At 57.6% G+C, this 15111-nt stretch overlaps 1 long non-coding RNA gene and 1 pseudogene across 1 annotated transcript; both read left to right on the top strand.

The window, feature by feature from the left end:
- Positions 1-1267: 1267 nt before the first annotated feature.
- Positions 1268-6530, top strand: LOC147094637 (uncharacterized). Its single transcript, XR_015074752.1, has 2 exons — positions 1268-1574; positions 5963-6530. It is a non-coding gene; the product is annotated as an uncharacterized LOC147094637 (long non-coding RNA).
- On the top strand, positions 4652-5549 carry LOC147094638 (uncharacterized; annotated as a pseudogene).
- Positions 6531-15111: the final 8581 nt, after the last annotated feature.

Below are 15111 nucleotides of genomic sequence, written 5' to 3' on the forward strand. Positions count from 1 at the left end.
TTTTGTTGCTCTTAGTTTTTACACACCAGCTTAACTTAAATTAGCTCAAAGGTTTTTTTTCCAATTCTTGGGGCAGAATCTTATTCGCACATTCTTAAAACTTCCAAAATCCAAGACAAGACAAAAGTGTTAAACGCTTTAACACAGAAGTGGGTGGAGCTAAAACACACATAACAAAATCTTTCTTTTAAAGACAGACTTTTCAGACAAAAGAAATACTGTAACTTCTTAAACATTCATAGTCAGGAAAACATTCACACTTTAACACACATTTTCGTACAAATTGAAATTCTAGCATTTTTTAAGGTTCCTTTCACTCAGCAATCTTGTGTTTTATTTGTCTCGGCACAGATGTTAATAACTTCCATGTCGGTAAAACTTTAAATTTATCTTTTTTTCCCCTTTTTAAATCAGTGTCTCAGCAGCTTTTCCTGGCTTTCCAAATCACTGTTTTTCCTCTTCCTTTGCTGAGTTTTCAGATTAGTTAGCCTGCAAATTTTCCTTCTCTATCTCTCCCTCTCTCTCCTGCACTTTATGCTTTACCTCCTTCAGGCTATCTATCAACTGTTCCCGGTGATATGCCAACGCCATTGTACTTCTGGTTTTACCTTTCAACAAGCTCTTTACCGCTCCCTTCTTTCAGAGAGGGGAAAAAAAAACACTACACACAGTCTAAGCAATGATCACGTGCATTCGACCGGACCGCTCCCTTCTTTCAGAGAGAATAAAACACTATACACAGTCTAAGCAACGATCACGTGCGTTCGACCGGTCCCTCCGGTCATCCCAACCAGAACCTTACAACTCCTAACTCTGTGATCCCACTTCTGACACCACTGTAAGATTAGGATCACAGGCTCACACAGATTACCCAACAGGGTTTTAGAAGCTGCAAGGCTTTTATTAAAGCGCTACAGTTTTAAAGCATAATCAGATATTACATATGGTTTAAGCCGAGTATAATAGACATACAACCCGTGACAGTAGGAGCGACCTACGACTCCCGAACACCTTGGTCAAGTTTAGCCTCTGAGGTGGCTGATGGCCTCACACCTCCAACAGCTCGAGAGATGACCCAACAGAAGTGACCGCTGCAGCAGACGGCAGGAATCCACCCAATCCGAGACCACCGTACTGCCTCCCCGTCCGTCCGGTCGTGTCATTCCGATTCGGGAGTCGTAGATCGCTCCTACTGTCACGGGTTGTATGTCTATTATACTCGGCTTAAACCATATGTAATATCTGATTATGCTTTAAAACTGTAGCTCTTTAATAAAAGCTTTGCAACTCCTAAAGCCCTGTTGGGTAATCTGTGTGAGCCTGTGATCCTAATCTTACAGTGTAGAGGGAGCCTTATTCTATATCTAACCCGTTCTGTACCTGCCCTGGGAGTGTTTGATGGGACAGTGTAGAGGGAACTTTACTCTGTATCTAACCCGTGCTGTACCTGCCCTGGGAATGTTCGATGGAACAGTGCAGAGGGAGGTTTTAAATCTTTGTTTCTCTCTGTAGATTCGTCAGGAGAGGACACTCCGAGGGATGTCCGCCAAAGATGAGTGAAACTGCGCAGTGACGTAAGTACTCGCGTCTCAAACCAATCCCCCCCCCCACCCGCGGGCACCGACTCTTCCCGGGGTACGGGTCCCTGTGGGCACCGACTCTCCCCAGGGTACAGGTCCCTGCGGGCACCGACTCTCCCCGGGGTACGGATCGCCCACGGGCACCAACTCTCCCCGGGGTACGGGACCCCACGGGCTCCGACTCTCCCCGGGGTACGGATCCCCGCGGGCTCCGACTCTCTCCGGGGTACGGATCCCCGCGGGCTCCGTCTCTCCCCGGGGTATGGGTCCCTGCGGGCTCCGACTCTCCCCGGGGTACGGGTCCCCAGGGTACGAGTCCCCACGGGCTCCGACTCTCCCCGGGGTACGGGTCCCCTCGGCCTCCGACTCCCCGGGGTACGGGTCCCCACGGGCACCGACTCTCCCCGGGGTACGGGTCCCCACGGGCACCGACTCTCCCCGGGGTACGGGTCCCCACGGGCACCGACTCTCCCCGGGGTTCGGGTCCCCACGGATACCGACTCTCCCCGGGGTACGGGTCCCCTCGGCCTCCGACTCCCCGGGGTACGGGTCCCCACGGGCACCGACTCTCCCCGGGGTATGGGTCCCCACGGGCTCCGACTCTCCCCGGGGTACGGGTCCCCACGGGCACCGACTCTCCCCGGGGTACGGGTCCCCTCGGCCTCCGACTCCCCGGGGTACGGGTCCCCACGGGCACCGACTCTCCCCGGGGTACGGGTCCCCTCGGCCTCCGACTCCCCGGGGTACGGGTCCCCACGGGCACCGACTCTCCCCAGGGTACGAGTCCCCACGGGCTCCGACTCTCCCCGGGGTACGGGTCCCCTCGGCCTCCGACTCCCCGGGGTACGGGTCCCCACGGGCACCGACTCTCCCCGGGGTACGGGTCCCCACGGGCTCCGACTCTCTCCGGGGTACGGGTCCCCACGGGCTCCGACTCTCTCCGGGGTACGGGTCCCCACGGGCTCCGACTCTCCCCGGGGAACGGGTCCCCACGGGCTCCGACTCTCTCCGGGGTACGGGTCCCCGCGGGCTCCGACTCTCCCCGGGGAACGGGTCCCCACGGGCTCCGACTCTCTCCGGGGTACGGGTCCCCACGGGCACCGACTCTCTCCGGGGTACGGGTCCCCGCGGGCACCGACTCTCCCCAGGGTACGGGTCCCCGCGGGCTCCGACTCTCCCCAGGGTACGGGTCCCCACGGGCTCCGACTCTCTCCGGGGTACGGGTCCCCACGGGCTCCGACTCTCTCCGGGGTACGGGTCCCCGCGGGCTCCGACTCTCCCCGGGGAACGGGTCCCCACGGGCTCCGACTCTCTCCGGGGTACGGGTCCCCACGGGCACCGACTCTCCCCGGGGTACGGGTCCCCGCGGGCACCGACTCTCCCCAGGGTACGGGTCCCCGCGGGCTCCGACTCTCCCCAGGGTACGGGTCCCCGCGGGCTCCGACTCTCCCCGGGGTACGGGTCCCCGCGGGCTCCGACTCTCCCCGGGGTACGGGTCCCCGCGGGCTCCGACTCTCTCCGGGGTACGGGTCCCCGCGGGCACCGACTCTCCCCGGGGTACGGGTCCCCTCGGCCTCCGACTCCCCGGGGTACGGGTCCCCACGGGCACCGACTCTCCCCGGGGTTCGGGTCCCCACGGGCACCGACTCTCCCCGGGGTACGGGTCCCCTCGGCCTCCGACTCCCCGGGGTACGGGTCCCCACGGGCTCCGACTCTCCCCGGGGTACGGGTCCCCTCGGCCTCCGACTCCCCGGGGTACGGGTCCCCACGGGCACCGACTCTCCCCGGGGTACGGGTCCCCACGGGCACCGACTCTCCCCGGGGTACGGGTCCCCGCGGGCTCCGACTCTCCCCGGGGTATGGGTCCCTGCGGGCTCCGACTCTCCCCGGGGTACGGGTCCCCTCGGCCTCCAACTCCCCGGGGTACGGGTCCCCACGGGCACCGACTTTCCCCGGGGTACGGGTCCCCACGGGCACCGACTCTCCCCGGGGTACGGGTCCCCGCGGGCTCCGACTCTCCATGGGATACGGGTCCCCGGGGTACGGGTCCCCGCGGGCACCGACTCTCCCCGGGGTGCGGGTCCCCGCGGGCACCGACTCTCCCCGGGGTACGGGTCCCCACGGGCGCTGACTCTCCCCGGGGTACGGGTCCCCGTGGGCGCAGACTCTCCCCGGGGTACGGGTCCCCACGGGCACCGACTCTCCCTGGGATACGGGTCCCCACGGGCACCGACTCTCCCCGGGGTACGGGTCCCCGCGGGCTCCGACTCTCCCCGGGGTACGGGTCCCCGCGGGCACCGACTCTCCCCGGGGTGCGGGTCCCCGCGGGCTCCGACTCTCCCCGGGGTACGGGTCCCCACGGGCGCTGACTCTCCCCGGGGTACGGGTCCCCGTGGGCGCAGACTCTCCCCGGGGTACGGGTCCCCACGGGCACTGACTCTCCCCGGGGTACGGGTCCCCACGGGCACCGACTCTCTCCGGGGTACGGGTCCCCACGGGCGCCGACTCTCCCCGGGGTACGGGTCCCCACGGGCACCGACTCTCCCTGGGGTACGGGTCCCCACGGGCACCGACTCTCCCCGGGGTACGGGTCCCCACGGGCTCCGACTCTCCCCGGGGTACGGGTCCCCACGGGCTCCGACTCTCCCCGGGGTACGGGTCCCCACGGGCTCCGACTCTCCCCGGGGTACGGGTCCCCACGGGCTCCGACTCACCCCGGGATACGGGTCCCCACGGGCTCCGACTCTCCCCGGGGTACGGGTCCCCACGGGCTCCGACTCTCCCCGGGGTACGGGTCCCCACGGGCACCGACTCTCCCCGGGATACGGGTCCCCACGGGCTCCGACTCTCCCCGGGATACGGGTCCCCACGGGCTCCGACTCTCCCCGGGGTACGGGTCCCCACGGGCACCGACTCTCCCCGGGATACGGGTCCCCACGGGCTCCGACTCTCCCCGGGATACGGGTCCCCACGGGCACCGACTCTCCCCGGGGTACGGGTCCCCACGGGCACCGACTCTCCCCGGGGTACGGGTCCCCACGGGCTCCGACTCTCCCCGGGGTACGGGTCCCCACGGGCACCGACTCTCCCCGGGATACGGGTCCCCACGGGCTCCGACTCTCCCCGGGATACGGGTCCCCACGGGCTCCGACTCTCCCCGGGGTACGGGTCCCCACGGGCACCGACTCTCCCTGGGGTACGGGTCCCCACGGGCACCGACTCTCCCTGGGGTACGGGTCCCCACGGGCACCGACTCTCCCCGGGGTACGGGTCCCCACGGGCACCGACTCTCCCTGGGGTACGGGTCCCCACGGGCACCGACTCTCCCTGGGGTACGGGTCCCCACGGGCACTGACTCTCCCCGGGGTACGGGTCCCCACGGGCACCGACTCTCCCTGGGGTACGGGTCCCCACGGGCACCGACTCTCCCCGGGGTACGGGTCCCCACGGGCACCGACTCTCCCTGGGGTACGGGTCCCCACGGGCACCGACTCTCCCCGGGGTACGGGTCCCCACGGGCACCGACTCTCCCTGGGGTACGGGTCCCCACGGGCACCGACTCTCCCCGGGGTACGGGTCCCCACGGGCACCGACTCTCCCTGGGGTACGGGTCCCCACGGGCACCGACTCTCCCCGGGGTACGGGTCCCCACGGGCACCGACTCTCCCTGGGGTACGGGTCCCCACGGGCACCGACTCTCTCCGGGGTACGGGTCCCCACGGGCACCGACTCTCCCCGGGGTACGGGTCCCCGCGGGCTCCGACTCTCCCCGGGGTACGGGTCCCCCACGGGCACCGACTCTCTCCGGGGTACGGGTCCCCACGGGCACCGACTCTCCCCGGGGTACGGGTCCCCACGGGCACCGACTCTCCCCGGGGTACGGGTCCCCACGGGCACCGACTCTCTCCGGGGTACGGGTCCCCACGGGCACCGACTCTCTCCGGGGTTCGGGTCCCCTCGGCCTCCGACTCTCCCCGGGGTACGGGTCCCCGTGGGCACCGACTCTCCCCTGGGTTCGGGTCCCCGTGGGCACCGACTCTCCCCGGGGTACGGGTCCCCACGGGCTCCGACTCTCCCCGGGGTACGGGTCCCCGTGGGCACCGACTCTCCCCTGGGTTCGGGTCCCCGTGGGCACCGACTCTCCCCGGGGTACGGGTCCCCCACAGGCCCCGACTCTCCCCGGGGTACGGGTCCCCACGGGGACCAACTCTCCCTGGGATACGGGTCCCCGCGGGCACCGACTCTCCCCGGGGTACGGGTCCCCACGGGTACCGACTCTCTCCGGGGTACGGGTCCCCGCGGGCACCAACTCTCCCCTGGGAGGGAACGGAGTGTTTTTTTTTCTCTTCTCCATTCTGATCACTTCCCGTCTTTTCCTTCAGGTCTGTGCGAGTGAGAGAGAGAGAGAGAGAGAGCGAGTGATCGACAAAATGGCCGCCAGCGCCAACGATACCGCCCCCCCGCCTCTTGCGCCCTCCGCCGCGGACATCCGTTACCTTTCTGTTTCTCGCCCGAAACACACTCAAACCCATCTACATCCCTCCCCCTCCCTTCCCTGCTCTTCCCGACTCCTGTAAATACATCCTTGGGGAAACTCACTCACCCCCTCAATAACCGGACCATCAACATCCCAACGCGCGTGTTCTCGCTCCCAGGATGCCCTTGGGGAGCGCCCCGACTCCGCCCACTTTCCGTCGCGTCGCTGCCTGATGTCATCGCTCACGGGAGGAAGAGGAGGAGCGTGGGGAGAGGGGAAATCCTCGTTTTCACTCGACAAACGTTTAATCACATGACATGTCCCTCGCTCTTCGGGTTGACTGGCTTACGGGTAGGTGGTCTTTGTGTGTGGCGGGGGTGGGGGAGGCGCGTGTGAGCCATGTTGCAGGTGATTCTGTCAATGAACTGTGTTTTATCCATCACAACTAATAAAATAAGAGTTAGCAAACTGAGCCCCAGTGTCTCGCTTTTTCAACTAAACCCTGTCCTGAAGGTAAGCATGCAGGTGTAGCGGGCGGCTAAAAAGGCAAATGGTATGTTGGCCTTCGTAGCGAGAGGATTCGAGTACAGGAGCAAGGATGTCTTGCTGCAGTTGTACAGGGCCTTGGTGAGACCACATCTTGAGTAATTTGTGCAGTTTTGGTCGCCTTATCTGAGGAAGGATGTTCTTGCCATGGAGGGAGTGCAGCGAAGATTCACCAGGCTGATACCTGGGATGGCAGGAATGACGTATGAGGAGAGATTGGGACGATTGGGCTTGTACTCGCTGGAGTTTAGAAGAATGAGAGGGGATCTCATTGAAACTTATAAAATTCTAACAGGACTAGACAGACTAGATGCAGGAAGGATGTTCCCGATGGCGGGGGAGTCCAGAACCAGGGGTCACAGTCAAAGGATAAGGGGTAAGCCATTTAGGACAGAGATGAGGAGGAATTTCTTCACCCAGAGAGTGGTGAACCTGTGGAATTCTCTACCACACAAGGCAGTAGAGGCTAATTCATTAAATATATTCAAGAAGGAGTTGGATATATTTCTTAAGGCTAAAGGGATATGGGGAGAAGGCAGGGACAGGGTACTGAATTTGGATGACCAGCCATGATCTCACTAAATGGCAGAACAGGCTCGAGGGGCCGAATGGCCTACTCCTGCTCCTATCTTCTGTTTCTATGAACTGGAGGTACAAATACACAAATCACTAAAAGTTGTGACACAGGTTAACAAGGCCATAAAAAAAGAAAGCTATCCAACCACTAGGGTTTATTTCTAGAGGGATAGAATTGAAAAGTAGGGAAGTTATGCTAAACCTGTATCGAACTTTGGTTAGACCACACTTAGAGCCGCCTTCTTCTTAGGCAGTCTCTCGGAACCGAGGATGACTTGCTTCCACATTAAAAATGAGTTCTCGGGTGATTGGTGAGTCCAATGGGGGACCTACAGTCTCTGTCACAGGTGGGGCAGACGGTGGGTGGGTGGGATGCTTGGATTGACGTGCGCTTCCTGCGCTTGGCTTCCGCTTGCTCCCGGCGAAGAGACTCGAGGTGTTCGGCGCCTTCCCGGATGCTTCTCCTCCACTTTGTGCTGTCTTGGGCCAGGGATTCCCAGGTGTCGGTGGGGGCTGTTACACTTTTCCAAGGAGGCTTTGAGGGTGTCCTCGAAGCGTTTCCTCTGCCCATCTGGGGCTCTCGGGCCGTGTCGCAGCTCCGAGTAGAGCGCTTGTTTTGGGAGTCTCGTATCGGGCATGCGGACGAGGTGATCCATGCCACTTGGGAGTACTGCGTGCAGTTCTGGTCGCCATATTATAAAAAGGAAAGAGAGGGCGTGGAGAAGATTTACAAGGATGATACCAGAAATGCGAGGGTATACATATTGGGAAAGGTTGAACAGGCTGGGGCTCCTTCTAGGAAAGAGAAGGGTGACCTAATAGTGGTCTTTAAAATGATGAAAGGTTTTGATAGTGGATACAGAGAGAATGTTTCCACTTGTGGGGAAGAGCATAAGTAGAGGCCATCAATATAAGATAGTCACCCAGAAATCAAATGGGGAATTCAGGAGAAACTTCTTTCCCCAGAGAGTGGTGAGAATGTGGAACTCGCTGCCACAGGGAGTGGTTGAAGCGAATAGTATCGATATATTTAGGCAAGCACGTGAGGGAGACGGGAATTGAGGGTTACGCTAATAGGGTGAGATGAGGAACGACAGGAGGAGGCTCGAGTGGAGTTTAAATGCCGGCACGGACTGGTTGGGGCTCGTGACCTGTTTCTCTGCCGTAAGTCCGGTGAACCGATTCCCCCCAGCCCACGTTCAGAGCGAAGATCAGTCTCTACACGCCTCATGTGACAAGCTGACGGACAATACCCAAGCATTCCGGACAATCTCTTTTTTCAGGCTTCCCCCCACTTCCTGGTTTCACCCTGTGGTTTGCGGTTGGTGCTTTTTGACTTCTCGGTTCAAACCAAGAGATTTAACATCAGCAACAGCCCTTCTGATCACTGCGATATAGATAGAGAGTAAATCTCCCTCTATGCTGTCCCCATCAAACACTCCCAGGGCAGGTACAGCACGGGTTAGATACAGAGTAAAGCTCCCTCTACACTGTCCCATCAAACACTCCCAGGGCAGGTAGAGCACGGGTTAGATACAGAGTAAAGCTCCCTCTACACTGTCCCATCAAACACTCCCAGGGCAGGTACAGCATAGGTTAGATACAGAGTAAAGCTCCCTCTACACTGTCCCATCAAACACTCCCAGGGCAGGTACAGCACGGGTTAGATACAGAGTAAACCTCCCTCTACACTGTCCCATCAAACACTCCCAGGGCAGGTAGAGCACGGGTTAGATACAGAGCAAAGCTCCCTCTACGCTGTCCCATCAAACACTCCCAGGGCAGGTACAGCACGGGTTAGATACAGAGTAAAGCTCCCTCTACACTGTCCCATCAAACACTCCCAGGGCAGGTACAGCATGGGTCAGATACAGAGTAAAGCTCCCTCTACACTGTCCCATCAAACACTCCCAGGGCAGGTACAGCACGGGTTAGATACAGAGTAAAGCTCCCTCTACACTGTCCCATCAAACACTCCCAGGGCAGGTACAGCATAGGTTAGATACAGAGTAAAGCTCCCTCTACACTGTCCCATCAAACACTCCCAGGGCAGGTACAGCACGGGTTAGATACAGAGTAAACCTCCCTCTACACTGTCCCATCAAACACTCCCAGGGCAGGTAGAGCACGGGTTAGATACAGAGCAAAGCTCCCTCTACGCTGTCCCATCAAACACTCCCAGGGCAGGTACAGCACGGGTTAGATACAGAGTAAAGCTCCCTCTACACTGTCCCATCAAACACTCCCAGGGCAGGTACAGCATGGGTCAGATACAGAGTAAAGCTCCCTCTACACTGTCCCATCAAACACTCCCAGGGCAGGTACAGCACGGGTTAGATACAGAGTAAAGCTCCCTCTACACTGTCCCATCAAACACTCCCAGGGCAGGTACAGCACGGGGTTAGATACAGAGTAAAGCTCCCTCCACACTGTCCCATCAAACACTCCCAGGGCAGGTACAGCACGGGGTTAGATACAGAGTAAAGCTCCCTCTACACTGTCCCATCAAACACTCCCAGGGCAGGTACAGAATGGGTTAGATACAGAGTAAAGCTCCCTCTACACTGTCCCATCAAACACTCCTAGGACAGATACAGCACGGGTTCGATACAGAGTAAATCTCCCTCTACACTGCCCCAGCAAACACTCGCAGGGCAGGGACAGCACGGGTTAGATACAGAGTAAAGCTCCCTCTACACTGTCCCATCAAACATTCCCAGGGCAGGTACAACATGGGGTTAGATACAGAGTAAAGCTCCCTCCACACTGTCCCATCAAACACTCCCAGGGCAGGTACAGCACGGGGTTAGATACAGAGTAAAGCTCCCTCTACACTGTCCCATCAAACACTCCCAGGGCAGGTACAGCACGGGTTAGATACACAGTAAAGCTCCCTCTACACTGTCCCATCAAACACTCCCAGGGCAGGTACAGCACGGGTTAGATACAGAGTAAAGCTCCCTCTACACAGTCCATCAAACACTCCCAGGGCAGGTACAGCACGGGGTTAGATACAGAGTAAAGCTCCCTCTACACTGTCCCATCAAACACTCCCAGGGCAGGTACAGCACGGGTTAGATACAGAGTAAATCTCCCTCTGCACTGTCCCATCAAACACTCCCAGGGCAGGTACAGCACGGGGTTAGATACAGAGTAAAGCTCCCTCTACACTGTCCCATCAAACACTCCCAGGGCAGGTACAGCACGGGGTTAGATACAGAGTAAAGCTCCCTCTACACTGTCCCATCAAACACTCCCAGGGCAGGTACAGCACGGGTTAGATGCAGAGTAAAGCTCCCTCTACACTGTCCCATCAAACACTCCCAGGGCAGGTGCAGCACGGGTTAGATACAGAGTAAAGCTCCCTCTGTGCTGTCCCATCAAACACTCCCCGGGCAGGTACAGCACGGGTTAAATACAGAGTAAAGCTCCCTCTACACTGTCCCATCAAACACTCCCAGGGCAGGTACTGCACGGGGTTAGGTACAGAGTAAAGCTCCCTCTACACTGTCCCATCAAACACTCCCAGGGCAGGTACAGCACAGGGTTAGATACAGAGTAAAGCTCCCTCTACTCTGTATCTAACACGTGCTGTACCTGCACTGGGAGTGTTTGATGGGACAGTGTGAAGCTCCCTCTACGCTGTCCCGTCAAACGCTTCTAGGGCAGGTACAGCACGGGTTAGATACAGAGTAAAGCTCCCTCTACACTGTCCCATCAAACACTCCCAGGGCAGGTACAGCACAGGGTTAGATACAGAGTAAAGCTCCCTCTACATTGTCCCATCAAACGCTCCTAGGGCAGGTACAGCACGGGTTAGATACAGAGTAAAGCTCCCTCTACACTGTCCCATCAAACATTCCCAGGGCAGGTACAACATGGGGTTAGATACAGAGTAAAGCTCCCTCTACACTGTCCCATCAAACACTCCCAGGGCAGGTACAGCACGGGTTAGATACACAGTAAAGCTCCCTCTACACTGTCCCATCAAACACTCCCAGGGCAGGTACAGCACGGGTTAGATACAGAGTAAAGCTCCCTCTACACAGTCCATCAAACACTCCCAGGGCAGGTACAGCACGGGGTTAGATACAGAGTAAAGCTCCCTCTACACTGTCCCATCAAACACTCCCAGGGCAGGTACAGCACGGGTTAGATACAGAGTAAATCTCCCTCTGCACTGTCCCATCAAACACTCCCAGGGCAGGTACAGCATGGGGTTAGATACAGAGTAAAGCTCCCTCTGCACTGTCCCATCAAACACTCCCAGGGCAGGTACAGCACGGGGTTAGATACAGAGTAAAGCTCCCTCTACACTGTCCCATCAAACACTCCCAGGGCAGGTACAGCACGGGTTAGATGCAGAGTAAAGCTCCCTCTACACTGTCACATCAAACACTCCCAGGGCAGGTGCAGCACGGGTTAGATACAGAGTAAAGCTCCCTCTGTGCTGTCCCATCAAACACTCCCCGGGCAGGTACAGCACGGGTTAAATACAGAGTAAAGCTCCCTCTACACTGTCCCATCAAACACTCCCAGGGCAGGTCCTGCACGGGGTTAGGTACAGAGTAAAGCTCCCTCTACACTGTCCCATCAAACACTCCCAGGGCAGGTACAGCACAGGGTTAGATACAGAGTAAAGCTCCCTCTACTCTGTATCTAACACGTGCTGTACCTGCACTGGGAGTGTTTGATGGGACAGTGTAAAGCTCCCTCTACGCTGTCCCGTCAAACGCTCCTAGGGCAGGTACAGCACGGGTTAGATACAGAGTAAAGCTCCCTCTACACTGTCCCATCAAACACTCCCAGGGCAGGTACAGCACAGGGTTAGATACAGAGTAAAGCTCCCTCTACACTGTCCCATCAAACACTCCCAGGGCAGGTACAGAATGGGTTAGATACAGAGTAAAGCTCCCTCTACACTGTCCCATCAAACACTCCTAGGACAGATACAGCACGGGTTCGATACAGAGTAAATCTCCCTCTACACTGCCCCAGCAAACACTCGCAGGGCAGGTACAGCACGGGTTAGATACAGAGTAAAGCTCCCTCTACACTGTCCCATCAAACATTCCCAGGGCAGGGACAACATGGGGTTAGATACAGAGTAAAGCTCCCTCTACACTGTCCCATCAAACACTCCCAGGGCAGGTACAGCACGGGTTAGATACACAGTAAAGCTCCCTCTACACTGTCCCATCAAACACTCCCAGGGCAGGTACAGCACGGGTTAGATACAGAGTAAAGCTCCCTCTACACTGTCCATCAAACACTCCCTGGGCAGGTACAGCACGGGGTTAGATACAGAGTAAAGCTCCCTCTACACTGTCCCATCAAAGACTCCCAGGGCAGGTACAGCACGGGTTAGATACAGAGTAAATCTCCCTCTGCACTGTCCCATCAAACACTCCCAGGGCAGGTACAGCACGGGGTTAGATACAGAGTAAAGCTCCCTCTACACTGTCCCATCAAACATTCCCAGGGCAGGTACAGCACGAGTTAGATACAGAGTAAAGCTCCCTCTACACTGTCCCATCAAACACTCCCAGGGCAGGTACAGAATGGGTTAGATACAGAGTAAAGCTCCCTCTACACTGTCCCATCAAACACTCCTAGGACAGATACAGCACGGGTTCGATACAGAGTAAATCTCTCTCTACACTGCCCCAGCAAACACTCGCAGGGCAGGTACAGCACGGGATGGATACAGAGTAAAGCTCCCTCTACACTGTCCCATCAAACATTCCCAGGGCAGGTACAACATGGGGTTAGATACAGAGTAAAGCTCCCTCTACACTGTCCCATCAAACACTCCCAGGGCAGGTACAGCACGGGTTAGATACACAGTAAAACTCCCTCTACACTGTCCCATCAAACACTCCCAGGGCAGGTACAGCACGGGTTAGATACAGAGTAAAGCTCCCTCTACACAGTCCATCAAACACTCCCAGGGCAGGTACAGCACTGGGTTAGATACAGAGTAAAGCTCCCTCTACACTGTCCCATCAAACACTCCCAGGGCAGGTACAGCACGGGTTAGATACAGAGTAAAGCTCCCTCCACACTGTCCCATCAAACACTCCCAGGGCAGGTACAACACGGGTTAGATACAGAGTAAAGCTCCCTCTGTGCTGTCCCATCAAACACTCCCAGGGCAGGTACAGCACGGGTTAAATACAGAGTAAAGCTCCCTCTACACTGTCCCATCAAACACTCCCAGGGCAGGTACTGCACGGGGTTAGGTACAGAGTAAAGCTCCCTCTGCACTGTCCCATCAAACACTCCCAGGGCAGGTACAGCACGGGTTAGATACAGAGTAAACCTCCCTCTACACTGTCCCATCAAACACTCCCAGGGCAGGTAGAGCACGGGTTAGATACAGAGTAAAGCTCCCTCTACGCTGTCCCATCAAACACTCCCAGGGCAGGTACAGCACGGGTTAGATACAGAGTAAAGCTCCCTCGACACTGTCCCATCAAACACTCCCAGGGCAGGTACAGCACGGGGTTAGATACAGAGTAAAGCTCCCTCTACACTGTCCCATCAAACACTCCCAGGGCAGGTACAGCACGGGGTTAGATACAGAGTAAAGCTCCCTCTACACTGTCCCATCAAACACTCCCAGGGCAGGTACAGAATGGGTTAGATACAGAGTAAAGCTCCCTCTACACTGTCCCATCAAACACTCCTAGGACAGATACAGCACGGGTTCGATACAGAGTAAATCTCCCTCTACACTGCCCCAGCAAACACTCGCAGGGCAGGGACAGCACGGGTTAGATACAGAGTAAAGCTCCCTCTACACTGTCCCATCAAACATTCCCAGGGCAGGTACAACATGGGGTTAGATACAGAGTAAAGCTCCCTCCACACTGTCCCATCAAACACTCCCAGGGCAGGTACAGCACGGGGTTAGATACAGAGTAAAGCTCCCTCTACACTGTCCCATCAAACATTCCCAGGGCAGGTACAACATGGGGTTAGATACAGAGTAAAGCTCCCTCTACACTGTCCCATCAAACACTCCCAGGGCAGGTACAGCACGGGTTAGATACACAGTAAAGCTCCCTCTACACTGTCCCATCAAACACTCCCAGGGCAGGTACAGCACGGGTTAGATACAGAGTAAAGCTCCCTCTACACTGTCCCATCAAACACTCCCAGGGCAGGTACAGCACGGGGTTAGATACAGAGTAAAGCTACCTCTACACTGTCCCATCAAACACTCCCAGGGCAGGTACAGCACGGGGTTAGATACAGAGTAAAGCTCCCTCTACACTGTCCCATCAAACACTCCCAGGGCAGGTGCAGAATGGGTTAGATACAGAGTAAAGCTCCCTCTACACTGTCCCATCAAACACTCCTAGGACAGATACAGCACGGGTTCGATACAGAGTAAATCTCCCTCTACACTGCCCCAGCAAACACTCGCAGGGCAGGGACAGCACGGGTTAGATACAGAGTAAAGCTCCCTCTACACTGTCCCATCAAACATTCCCAGGGCAGGTACAACATGGGGTTAGATACAGAGTAAAGCTCCCTCCACACTGTCCCATCAAACACTCCCAGGGCAGGTACAGCACGGGGTTAGATACAGAGTAAAGCTCCCTCTACACTGTCCCATCAAACACTCCCAGGGCAGGTACAGCACGGGTTAGATACACAGTAAAGCTCCCTCTACACTGCCCCAGCAAACACTCGCAGGGCAGGTACAGCACGGGTTAGATACAGAGTAAAGCTCCCTCTACACTGTCCCATCAAACATTCCCAGGGCAGGTACAACATGGGGTTAGATACAGAGTAAAGCTCCCTCTACACTGTCCCATCAAACACTCCCAGGGCAGGTACAGCACGGGTTAGATACACAGTAAAGCTCCCTCTACACTGTCCCATCAAACACTCCCAGGGCAGGTACAGCACGGGTTAGATACA

The sequence above is a fragment of the Somniosus microcephalus genome, unplaced genomic scaffold (genome assembly GCF_052327205.1).
Source record: "Somniosus microcephalus isolate GS21.2 unplaced genomic scaffold, FLI_Smic_1.0 unresolved_chr1, whole genome shotgun sequence".
NCBI classification, from domain to species: Eukaryota; Metazoa; Chordata; class Chondrichthyes; order Squaliformes; family Somniosidae; genus Somniosus; species Somniosus microcephalus.